Source organism: Metopolophium dirhodum, chromosome 1 (assembly GCF_019925205.1).
Source record: "Metopolophium dirhodum isolate CAU chromosome 1, ASM1992520v1, whole genome shotgun sequence".
In the NCBI taxonomy this organism is placed as follows: Eukaryota; Metazoa; Arthropoda; class Insecta; order Hemiptera; family Aphididae; genus Metopolophium; species Metopolophium dirhodum.
In genome coordinates, this window is record NC_083560.1 from 10795260 (window position 1) to 10807836 (window position 12577).

Below are 12577 nucleotides of genomic sequence, written 5' to 3' on the forward strand. Positions count from 1 at the left end.
GCACTGTAGTCCCGGCAGTCTTATATTTACTGCCACTAAGTGCAGTTGATCGATCGTACTCAATTATGGTTTTATATTACCCATTTTTATAAAAAAATTTGTTATATAAAATAATTATTATAATTTTGGTTATGATAACATGAGATGTTTTGTAAAAAAAAGGTATTCGAAAAAAAATTGGTAAGGGGGTCCGTGATTTCTAGAAATCTTTCATCAGGGGTCCGTGATCTACAAAAGGTTAAGAACCGCTGATCTAGATAAATTTGTCTCTATACAAAAGAATGAAATACACTTTTATTGTCAATTTATTTATTTTTTTTGATAATTAATACTTTAAATTTAAATTGTCGTCGTCTCAGTAAAAAAATCGGATTTCCATAATAACATTATATATATTATATACATTATATATATTGTTTATTATTGATATTTTCGTTAGGGGCCCAGCTTAGTGCTCAAATATACCTATATTTCATTGTTCTCTTGTGTTGGTGACTCGTCAACAGTAAATTAGTGGAAAAATGATTATACCTAATGATTTAATTTATAACTTATAATTTATTTTTGGGTAGAGTAAGCTATATACCTACCGCGTATTTAATTGTGTTTTCCTATTTCCGACGTGTGTTGTACCGATAGGGGTCAACTGTGTCAACCAACTGCAATGGGCTTGAATTTTTCATTTAATTAAGTAATCGAAGCTATATAAATCTTTATATAATTATTATTTATCAGTAATAAACTAATATCTAATGTGTAAAAACATTATATTTGTACCTAACAGTGTATATCGATTACCCGGAATTCTGCACTTTTGAAATGGTGTTGCGTTGTAGGTGTTTGAATAAATAATATTATAAATAATTTTATAAATAGTATATTGATCTTTGTTGTATCATTAATGTTATAAATATTATATTTATAAAAAAATGTATATTACATTATTACCTGTCACCTGTGTATAATATTATCATTATGACATGATCATAACGTAAAATAAAATGTTCTCTTATTTATTGTATAGTATATATACTTATGCAATGTACATAGTATACAATGTTATAATATATTAGATGTACTTTAAATAATAACAATAATAATTATAATTATTGTATATCTACTAAAAACGATTTAAATGCATACTAAAACTGTTGTAAAGGTTCGTAATAATTAAAGTTTACCACAACGAGTTGTTTAAAATAGTTTTTTGTTGATATTTATACCTAATTTTGAAAATGTTTTTTCAGTTATACCTTAGTCAGGTATTGATTAAGAGAGCGTCGCACCCACCTGTGTTGTCTCCGTCTTACACACGTACGTTATAGCAAATTTTCGTTCGCTAGTTTCAATAGGGTGCTGTTATTTTTGATTTTAGACTTTTTAGAGTGAATTGACCTATTATCAAACTTTTAGGTAACAACATTGTCCGTGCCCTCTCATTGGTTTTTTACGATATTTTAATTTTTAAGTGAGTTATGAGCATTTTCAAACATTAATATTGTACATACTGATAATTCATTTAAAAATTAAAATATCACAAAAAACCAACGAGAGGGCACAGATAATGTTGTTACCTAAAGGTTTGATAATAGGTCAATTCACTCTAAAATCAAAAATGACAGCACCCTATCGAAACTAGCGAACGAAAATATGCCATGTCGTATACGTGTGAAAGACGGAGACAACACATGCGGGTGCGACGTCCTCTTAATAATAATGTTCACCGCTAATATTAATTTAAACATATAGCCGGTGTTTATATAATATTGAAGTTCTAAGTAGTATCTAAGCTGTATTCTCAAAAATTAGACTTTATAGTAGGTATTAAAAAAAAAAACATCTTTTTTTTATCAAGATAAAAAAGTACTTATCTAATCCCAACACTGCAGTTAGAGCGAATTGAGCTCTTATACAATTTAAAGGTAAGACTATTATCTAGACAATGACATAGGAATTGTATTATATTTAAATTTAAAGCGAGTTATGAGTACCTATTTTAAATTACACATAACTCGCTTTAGTTAAAATATAATAAAAAACATATGTCATTGTATGGATAATAGTCTTAACTTTAAATTTTGTAAGACCTCAATTCGCTGATTTGTTTCAATTATAAACGTGAACGCATGGACGACGTTCTTTCCAAACACAGAGTACCTACGACACGTTTTATGTGTAGTACGAAAAACAAAGTGTGGAAACGAAATTTAAAAGAGTGTAATGGCCTGTAATAACAAGTAACTTTTATTACAGTTTTTTCCTCATTAATTGAAAAATTATTTGATGTTACATTGGGAAATAGATAGATAAGAATTTTAAATTTACTTAAAATACAATATTTGAAATATTTATAATAATATTATAAAATAAAAATAAAAATATTTCGAATGATCGACACGTTAAATAATACAAATAATTATCAAACAATAGTTAATGGATATAGGTACCTATTTTTTTAAAAGAACCAATAACATAGTTATGTTTGTTTCAAATCGTGATATAAAATAAAATAATATTATTGTTAAGGGCAAAGCCCCCCTTGGTAACTAAAAGTTTAATATAAAACGTGTAGTACGAAAAATATTATATTTTAGCCTCTGTGTAGCATAATATTATTGATCTAAAACAAAACATCGGCGACAACGGCCATTAATAGTTGTGACTGTTATAATAATTACAATTATTTTTTAATGTATATTCTTAATTATAATATTCAAATTAAATCGAACAATTCAGATTTTCTTAAAAATAATAAAATTTGGTAGTGTCGTATATTGCAGACAGTCGTCAAAATAATATTATTTAATATATATGTAATATAGGTGGGAATATTTCAAATTGTAAATTATTGACATAGGTCAGGCCAGCGAAGCAATATGTGCTGAGGCGACAATAATATTTTCTATAAAACACCGCCGTACGCGCAGGCAAGACCCCCCCGTTGTCGCTGAGTGATTCGGCGAGGACGTAGCTACGACGTGCGTGTGAAACGCCGATCATAGCACGGGCTAGGCGATCTGAATTTGCTAAGTGTTTTATTTATGTTTGTTTTTAAATACAATAAAAGTGTTTCCGACCTGAAAACCCGAGTTAAACATTATTTTAGTCATTCTTACGTTCTTACCTTTTATAGGAACAGTGCCGGGATATACGTACTATGTGTCAATGAAGTTTTATTAAACTGAATAGTGCCAAGGTATATGTAATCTTTGAGTCATTTCAACTAGATAGGAACGAACTAAGAATTGACAAGCGCCTACCATCGTACCTCAACGAGTTAACAGTGCCATTCTAATTAACTTTAGAGAGTGTCATTAACTAGAGAATACGAGGGTAAGGCGATAGTTGGTTTACCGCGTATTGTCTAATACGGGTGATACCACAGTAGGTATAGTGTCTGCGTTCGGTCCGAGTACTGGGTCTAGGGTGTTGGGAATGTTGAGTTTGTAAAATTCCTCTGTGTACTGGAGGCATTATATAAGGATATGGTTGACTAATAGTTCGGTGGTGCACATTGGTTTGTCGTCCTTTGCCTCGCAGAGTCTGTTTATTATTATTTTTTCTCTTCTTTTCTTGAGGGAGTTTGGCATTCCACAGATGGAGTTTTTAATTTTTAATTTAGTGTTTTTTTTCGAGCCAGTGTGTTTGTCATTTAATTTTAATTATTAGATTCTGAGCGAAGCGATGAATGTATTGATTTTACAATGATGGGTGTTTTTTTTTTATTTTTGTGTCTGTCATCACCTTTTAGGACAGTAAAAGTGCTTGGATTTTCTTCAACAGTAACTTTTCTGATAGAAAAGTGAATCTAGTTGGTACTTTGGGGAGTCAAAAGTAAAAATCCCAGTGGTTTTCAAAAGCGACGTGAAAAACAAAAGAAAAATGAAGGAAAAACGGGAATTTTTACGCAAAATCTGTTTTCGAGAAAATCGGTTTTGGTTTTTGGTGTAACTCTATAACAAATTACCGTAGGGACATGAAATTTTGACTGAATGTTTATAATTGCATTTCCTATACACCATAACATTTTCCAAATATTTTGACTTATTTTGGGCTGTTTACGGACATTGTCAATTTCCATTTTTTTTAGTTTTTTTTTCTATAAATATCAATAAAATTTTACCTGTTGAGTAAAAAACCTTGAAAATTTATTAGAAGGCTCCCAGGTTATTGTTTCTAAGGCAGATGAAAAAAATTAAAAAACCTTAGTCACAGTTTTTATTTATAAGCATTTAAAGTTCAAATTTTGACAAAATCACGAAAATTAGCAAATTATTTTGAGTTGAGAATTCAAAAAATTTTTCTTTTTAAATCTAAGATTTGAAAGTGTAACATAAGATTACTCATAAGTTTGTCTACCTTTATCAAAAAAAAAATGTCTGCAAGAAACTTAAATTAAATTTTTATGAGAATCTGAAATGTTACATTAATATGGGTAGGGTATGTTTGATCATTATAATAATATATATTGGTGTTGTCGCCGCCGCGACAATGTGAGTAGCCACCGACCGACAGCCTCGCACACGCACACACGGTCGTTAGTGTTATAATTTGTATTAAATGTTTATTGTGAATTATTGTTATGACGTAATATGCAGATTATAAAGCTCGTTATCGTATGCCGCCGCGTCGGCTGTTTAGTTATAATTAGGGCAGAGGACTTGTAGCTCTAAAAAGTCACCAAATATGCATTTAAATATACAAAATATGCATTAAAAATATGCACTTAAGTATAAAAAATATGCATTTTAAAGTGGATATTTTTGAATAAAAAATAAGAATTTTTCTGTTGGTACTTATTATTATGATGAAAAAATGTTATTTACAACTTTATTTAACAACTTACAATTAATTATTTGATAATATAATTAATTAATAACCCGACAAATTGCGGCATTAGATCGGCAAATCTCGAGAAATATCGTCGATAATATGAACGTTATTTTGGATGTAAAAATAAATAAATAAAAACGTCGAAGAAAAAATATTGGTAAACCTATAAATTATTTAAAATATGCATTTAAAAGTATAAAATGGAAAAAATTTGTCCTAAAAAGCAAAATATGCTCTAAAAACCATAAAAACGCAAAATATGCCTTAAAAACCAAAGAAACGCAAAATATGCATTTATATGCACAATAAAATTTTGTGGTAGCATGAAACGTATTTGTTTCGCACTCTGCTATTTTTGTGACTGTGCAAAAAAAATATGCAAATGCTACAAGTCCTCTGCCCTAGTTATGATATTTGCACGGCCGCCGAAAGGGGTCCTGTCCGCTCGGCAGTGCTAACGCCGAATTACATTATATTATTGTCTAGTTTTTCTATATTGTAATCTTTACGTGTGCGAATCGCCGTATTTTTCATATTGTATTTATTGTATTTTTTAGTGTGTGCTAATCACCACGGAACGCGTATACTAATATTATGATATTCCTTTATTGTAGTCTTTACGGCGCTAATCGCCACGAGGGAACGTCTGTTATATTATTCATATTGTCGCATAATATTGATTATTGACCGTCTACGCTATTTATTATACTTTTATACTATATTATATTGTAAATTGTATCGTTATTGCCACTTATGTGGACCAGTGGCGTATTTAGGAATTTTGCTACGGAGGGGATGAAATATATAATAATACACCCATAAATACGTATACATGATCCACATTTTTGAAATCCCCGAACTTGTTACCTATCGAAGGAAGTGTGGATCATCAAGGTGAAATAAGAATTAACACAAACTGTATAGTACTTAATACTTATTAGCAATTATTATAAATTCATACTAGCGCCAATCCCGTGTTTAATACGATAAACAACAAAAAAAAAATTATAATAAAAAATCCAGTTTTCTAATTTTTTGCATGCTCAGTTCATCGATAACCTCATCTGGCATTATTATTGTATTGACCGGTAACACGCCAATAAAGCCAACAGATCAAGGATAAGAGCCCGTATTACAATAGGTTAAGCCGCGGAATTCAGCCGGTAAAATCAGTGGGTTAAGTGTAACCGAGGTTTAATGAATTTATTGAATTAGCCCTAATTTTATTGACACCTACATTAGTTGAATTTTTTATATTATATACAAATAGAACTTTAAAGTTACAGGGAATGTACTTTTATTTCATGTAGCGCATAGCTTTTTTTAACTAGTTTATCACTAGTTTATTATAAAATTTTTATTGTAATTTTCAGCGTTAAATGTAATTGTTTTACAATTTAATTAAAATATGAATATAATTGTATAACAATACAATAAACAATTCATAGTGTTAGGTTTATAAGTGTACAATAATAATTATACTATCATAATATTTTATTTATATACAGTATATGGCCCGGGAACAAACAATAATAGGCCGTGGGGCATAATTCTAGTTTAGCTAGAATTATGATTATATTATTATTGTACACGTCGTATAAACCTATGTATTTTATGTTGTTACAGTTCGATAGAGATGAAGTCATTTGGAACCACAAGAGTTACATTGAAAAGCCTTTAGTTTCAGAACAAGAATCAACACACTTGGCACATAGAAAATGGTACAAACAATTGTATAGTGCCAATAGTATACAATTTAGTAACAGAAATAAAACAATGGATTGGTAAATTAATATATTAATTTTGGTTTAACATAACTGAAAAGTATTACTAAATACATATTGTATAATATAGTATTATAGGCATGTAAAATTACAATATTAAATTTCACTTTCAAAATTTTGTCAAATGAAAAAAAAAAATATTATATTATGGAAATATTCAAATATACATACAATACTTATCACTTGAATGGTTGTGTTACCTTTTTCAGCCATGTTAATACTCTCATTGTCATCTAAATTTTCTAATAATGGTGTCAGAACTTCCAAACACTTAAGATAGTATTCATTTAAAAGAATCAATCTAATCAGTTTTAAAACAATTAGCTACAATATTACTAGCGCATTACTCCCAAAGTCCTGAAGTCCCGAACACTGGTCGTACTACACACAATTTTAACCCTGCTTTAGAGTATAGACAGTATAATTTTACTAAACCAATTTGACTTATATTAAATTAATCATTACAAATTACAATACCAATAAAATTATATTATATTTTATTTTCCTGTCAATTGCTTTTGAACTTGATATTCATTCCATAGCATATTTTAACTAATTTTATTTAATATCTATGAAAAAAAAAACTAAAAAGTGGGCAAGTGGCTGTCGCTCTGCTATACAGTAGATTACAAGTCAGTCACTATAACGAATGGTGTGAAATTTGTATTCAATGATATAATATCATTGTATAAGAAAAACGACTATGAGCGGAGAAAAGTTGGAAACTGAGTAAATCTGTAAACAGTTCGAAACAAGTCAACAATAAACATAGGTATTCAAAATTAAAATTCCACAACTGAAACAATTGCATAAAAGCAACAAAAAATTGATTTACAATACAAAAAAAATGAGTTAGTTGTCGAAATATGCAGCCCAAAAGTTCACAGTTCAAATCGTTATGGTCATGAAAAAATTCTGTGCTCACTCAGCATATCATACTATCACCCAGAACAAATATGTAAAAGCATACAAATTTGCGCTCTAATCATAATAAAATGTAAATAAAAAACTTAAAACTTAAGTTAAAAAGTTTCAAGCAACATATTGATCATAAGATTACTTTTAAAGTTTTTTGATATCCATAGATGACTACAGTCATATCTTGTATAATATTCAAATTTATTTCTTCTCACTCACTTAAAATTTCTTATTTAGTATGTACAAAAAACTACTACAAGTATAACAATAAATTACAGCACATTAGTCATATATCTCTAAATTTTGAATTCCAATTAAGCTATAAATACGACAAGTATGAAAACTATGATGGTATAACTAATAAAGATTTTAAATACTTTTTTCTGTAACTATAAAATTTAAAAATAAAGTTTTCTTATAATTATAAATAAGTCTTAGACATATAGTTTTATTCAAAAAGATGATTCAGAGTGCAATTGAAGGTAATTGGTGTTTGCTTAGCCTTCTTTCAAAGAAGTTTGTCTTTTCTTGTTGAGAAGTAAATTCCATGAATAGGAACGGGTTTGACGACCAGTAAACCTATAATTTACATAATATCCAATAGTTACAATATCACAAATTTAAAATTGGATACTCGAGTGATAAACTTACATAAGTGTGTGTGAATTAGACATTATTAAGTATCTAAGGCTTTTCTGGGTGAATTAAAATCATCAACTGCAAGGTCTCCATATCCTTTACTCATCGTCGGAAAAACACAATATTCTGAAAATGTCAATTTATAAAAATTATATAAACACAACAGAAATGCATGAATAATGTTCAATTAATTTTACTTCTTAGATAAGATTTACTAGTCGTGCTAAGAGCAGTACTACCAGTGTTGCTGTAGAAATGATTACCGCCATTATTTCCTACTATTTTCGTTTTTTGGAAATCTATATTTGTGAACAAATTAGCAAATTAGACTGACCATATATTATTAAGAAATATAAACAGTACAACTAAAAATGAAAATGAAAATGAAGGTAATGTGGCAAAGCGATATATTGGATGTTTTACTAAAAAGAATACACTTATGAATGATGATTTTGTTCTAAGACATATGATTACAAATCTATACGAATGTAGTCTGTAATTCTGTTCAAATTTTAAATATCTAATCGAATGATTCAAATGTCGGTGAAAAATAAAATTATATTATGTTGTTGTGGTTAAGTTAGGTTATCACCACAATGCAGGAAGTATATATCTACGGTCCCCTTGCTGCGGTTGGTGATACCAAATCCTTTATTTGTCTGTTCATTTACTACTCAACGTTGGAGAAACACAATTTTCTGAAAATGTCAAGTTGTAAGAAATATACAAATACCTAATTCATGAATTATGTTAAATTAGTTTTACCTCTTAGATATAATTTGCTAGTCATGCTCAGAGTAGTACCAATGTTTCTGTGAATTACTAAAATGTATTTTATTTCTCTAGAAATTAGCCATCTATGCTGCACCTGAAGTAAAATCTGCGGACCGCCTATGCTCAACAATCAGATCACCAGTGAGGAATTCTAAAATAATTTAAATTACACTTAAACTATAAATACGAAAAGTATGAAAATCATGATAGTATAATTATTAAAGATTTTAAATACTTTTTTCTCTAATTATAAAATTTAAAAATAAAATTTTCTTGTAATTAGAAATGAGTCTTTGTCAAATAGATTTATTCACAAAGATGATTCAGAGTTCAACTGAAGGTAATTGGTGTTCACTTACTCTTCTTCCAAAGAAGTTTGTCTTTCCTTGTTGAAAAGTCAGTTCCATGAATGAGAACAGGTTTGACGACCAGTAAATCTATAATTTACATATTTAATAAAATTTGATATTTCATATTGACATGATCAATAATTAATGTTCATACTTTGTATGCATGTAGGACACCCCGATTTCTTTAAAAGCCACATCTTTATCAGCAACATCTTCTTTATCATATATCATTATATGCTCATGCCAACCATTCTGACAGGTGATGCCAGGTTTGATAAAAAATCTAGTACAATAGTTACGATATCACAAATGATAGGTGTGACAACAGCTGGATGTGGCTTTTGATCCAATTGTTTAGAACAAGACACATGCAAAATATGTGTGTAAACTCTAAAAACATTATAATAAAAAAATATGAGACACTGTTATTAGTAGGTATTTGGAAAGTAAATGTTTAAATTTTTGAACAGAGTATTTATTAATTAAGATTTAATTTTACTATTAACATTGAAATCTAGTAATAACCATTGCATGAAAACAACCGTTAAGTGTAAGTCACATCTACTAAACAACAATACATAGACGATGGACCTGAATGATAATAAATGAATGTAATAAACAATTCATATTAACCTGTACCAATAATTAAGGTGTACAACTTATTAGTTTGTATCTATATGAAAGTTTAGATGTTCATATTGTTCACATGATTGCACACTTCAATAGAACTTTATTTTGTATCAAGTTGCCACTTACTGGCAATGTCCCAAAATACAGTTCAATTGTCATAACAAACAGATCAATAGTGACAAGTTCTAAAATAATTTTTGTTTCTAAAAATAAATGCAGTTGATATATTACCAACATTATTATCAATTAGGTATGGAATTCGTTAAAATGACAGTAAACAAAAAAAAACTTATACTTTTAATGAGATTTCATTAAAATGTCTTATCTCCTATAGTTAGCTCAAAAGAATAAAATTGTATGGTGTATAGAAAATGCTAAAAGAACTGTTTTATACCCAATGTATTTAAAAACACCTATGAATTTTCAATTTTTACCTGTCATCCAACTATATATATACTTTTATTTCAGAAAAGATACTGAAGTCCAAACTAGTTACGTGTTTCTTTGCAATTTAGATATGTTGAGGCCCTCATCTGTGTTATTTAAATTGGGTTCTTGCTCAGCAAAATTGTATTGCCTAAAAAATTAAAACTTTGTTAAAAAATATGTCAATGCATCATTTGTTTTGTCTCTTTGAATAACAAGCAACATGCAAATGTGAGTACAGTAGATCCAATTTTGTATTGTTAGTTTTAATATTAGAGGTGATATGACATGATATTATAATCAAACTTAAAGACAAAAATATTTTTTAAGGAACCTTATAGAGAAGCACTAAGCAATTATTTGTATTTTATTTTTGAAACAAGTTATGAATATATTAAGATATTATTAAATAATTATTTATTTATCAATTTATTTTGTCTAAACAGGCTAAGGCCTTTCTATATCCAAATATATGTCCAATCACACAGTTATTGATATTATACAATGTCTATTTTATATAATATCAATTATCTCGTGGACTGGTAGGTATGAGAGTTTAAAGCACACTAAAATAGCTTTAAAATAAATACCTATTAACAATATTCTCACCCTTAAGTTTCATAATTCGCTCCAATATTGTATGGCTTCATCTAAGTAGGTAGAATTATTTTCATAAAAGTCAGTGTCTGAAAAATTGTTAGGATATTTGATCGACTTCCTAGTTCCTTGTATGTGGTGCATCGTATATTTCAGTTTGGAAAATATAAGTATAATCCACTGAATGAACTAAAAACGATTATCTATTAAGTAACTTTCGGTTTTGGAAAACATTTAAAATTGGATACTAGAGTGATATACTTACATAAGTGTATGTGAATAAGACATTATTAAGTTTCTAAGGATATTCTGGGTGAATTAAATTCATCAACTATATGTCTCCAAATCCTTTATTTGTTTGTTCATTTTCTTCAACCTCATCGTTGGAGATACCCAATATTCTGAAAATGTCGAGTTGTAAAAAATATATAAATACAACAGAAAATCATGAATTATGTTAAATTAATTTTACCTCTTAGATATAATTTACTAGTTGTGCTCAGAATAGTACCAATGTTTCTGTGAATTACTAAAATGTATTTTACTTCTCTAGAAATTAGCCATGCTGCAGCTGAAGTAAAATCTGGAAACCGCCTCTATACACAACAATCAGATCACCAGTGAGGAATTCCAAAATAATTTAAATAACAATAACTATAAATACTACAAGTATGAATTTAAAAATAAAGTTTTCTTATAATTATAAATAAGTCTTTGACAAATAATTTTATTCACAAATACGATTCAGAGTGCAACTGAAGGTAATTGATGTTCCCTTAGACTTCTTCCAAATAAGTTTGTCTTTCCTTGTTGAGAAGTAAATTCCATGAATGGGAACGAGTTTGACAAAAAGTAAACCTATAATTTACAAATTTAATAAAATTTGATAGTTAATATTACTTTGATCAATAAATGTACATACTTTGTATGTATGTATGTATGTATGTAGGACACCCCGATTTTTTAAAAACAGCCTATCAGCAACATCTTCTTTATAATATATCATTATATGCTCATGCCAACCATTCTGACAGGTGAAGCCAGTTTTGTCAAAAAATCTTGTACAATAGTTAAAATATCACAAATGATAGGTGTGATAACAGCTGAATGTGGCTTTTGATACAATTGTTTAGAACAAGACACATGCAAAATATGTGTGTAAACTCTAAAAACATTATAATAAAAAAATATGAGACACTGTTATTAGTAGGTATTTGGAAAGTAAATGTTTAAATTTTTGAACAGAGTATTTATTAATTAAGATTTAATTTTACTATTAACATTGAAATCTAGTAATAACCATTGCATGAAAACAACCGTTAAGTGTAAGTCACATCTACTAAACAACAACAGATGGACGATGGACCTGAGAGATATAAGTTATAAATAAATATGATATTATGATATTACATTTACTAAACAATTATATTAACTAAACAAAAATGTGTGTAGATTAGACCTCTGGGAAGAAGATGGGCTAATTTAAAAAGTGTTGAATTTGTTTTTTTTTTATTCATCGGATTTTAGTACGGTTGCGTTAGGCTTTTGTATTAATTGATTGAATTAATCCTTCGTAGGTGGAATTATAGTTTATAAATTATAATTTAGCCTACCTGATAATATACC

At 28.5% G+C, this 12577-nt stretch overlaps 3 long non-coding RNA genes across 3 annotated transcripts; all 3 read right to left on the minus strand.

Annotated features, from left to right (window-relative positions):
* Positions 1-8005: 8005 nt before the first annotated feature.
* On the minus strand, positions 8006-8506 carry LOC132937287 (uncharacterized). The gene is made up of 3 exons (XR_009663645.1): positions 8372-8506; positions 8187-8300; positions 8006-8114 (listed from the first exon to the last, which is right to left on the minus strand). It is a non-coding gene; the product is annotated as an uncharacterized LOC132937287 (long non-coding RNA).
* Positions 8507-8795: 289 nt separating this feature from the next.
* On the minus strand, positions 8796-9372 carry LOC132937288 (uncharacterized). Its single transcript, XR_009663646.1, has 3 exons — positions 9308-9372; positions 8940-9099; positions 8796-8872 (listed from the first exon to the last, which is right to left on the minus strand). It is a non-coding gene; the product is annotated as an uncharacterized LOC132937288 (long non-coding RNA).
* Positions 9373-9458: 86 nt separating this feature from the next.
* Positions 9459-12039, minus strand: LOC132937286 (uncharacterized). The gene is made up of 6 exons (XR_009663644.1): positions 11874-12039; positions 11424-11809; positions 11217-11352; positions 10964-11140; positions 10363-10505; positions 9459-9688 (listed from the first exon to the last, which is right to left on the minus strand). It is a non-coding gene; the product is annotated as an uncharacterized LOC132937286 (long non-coding RNA).
* Between the last annotated feature and the right edge of the window lie 538 nt (positions 12040-12577).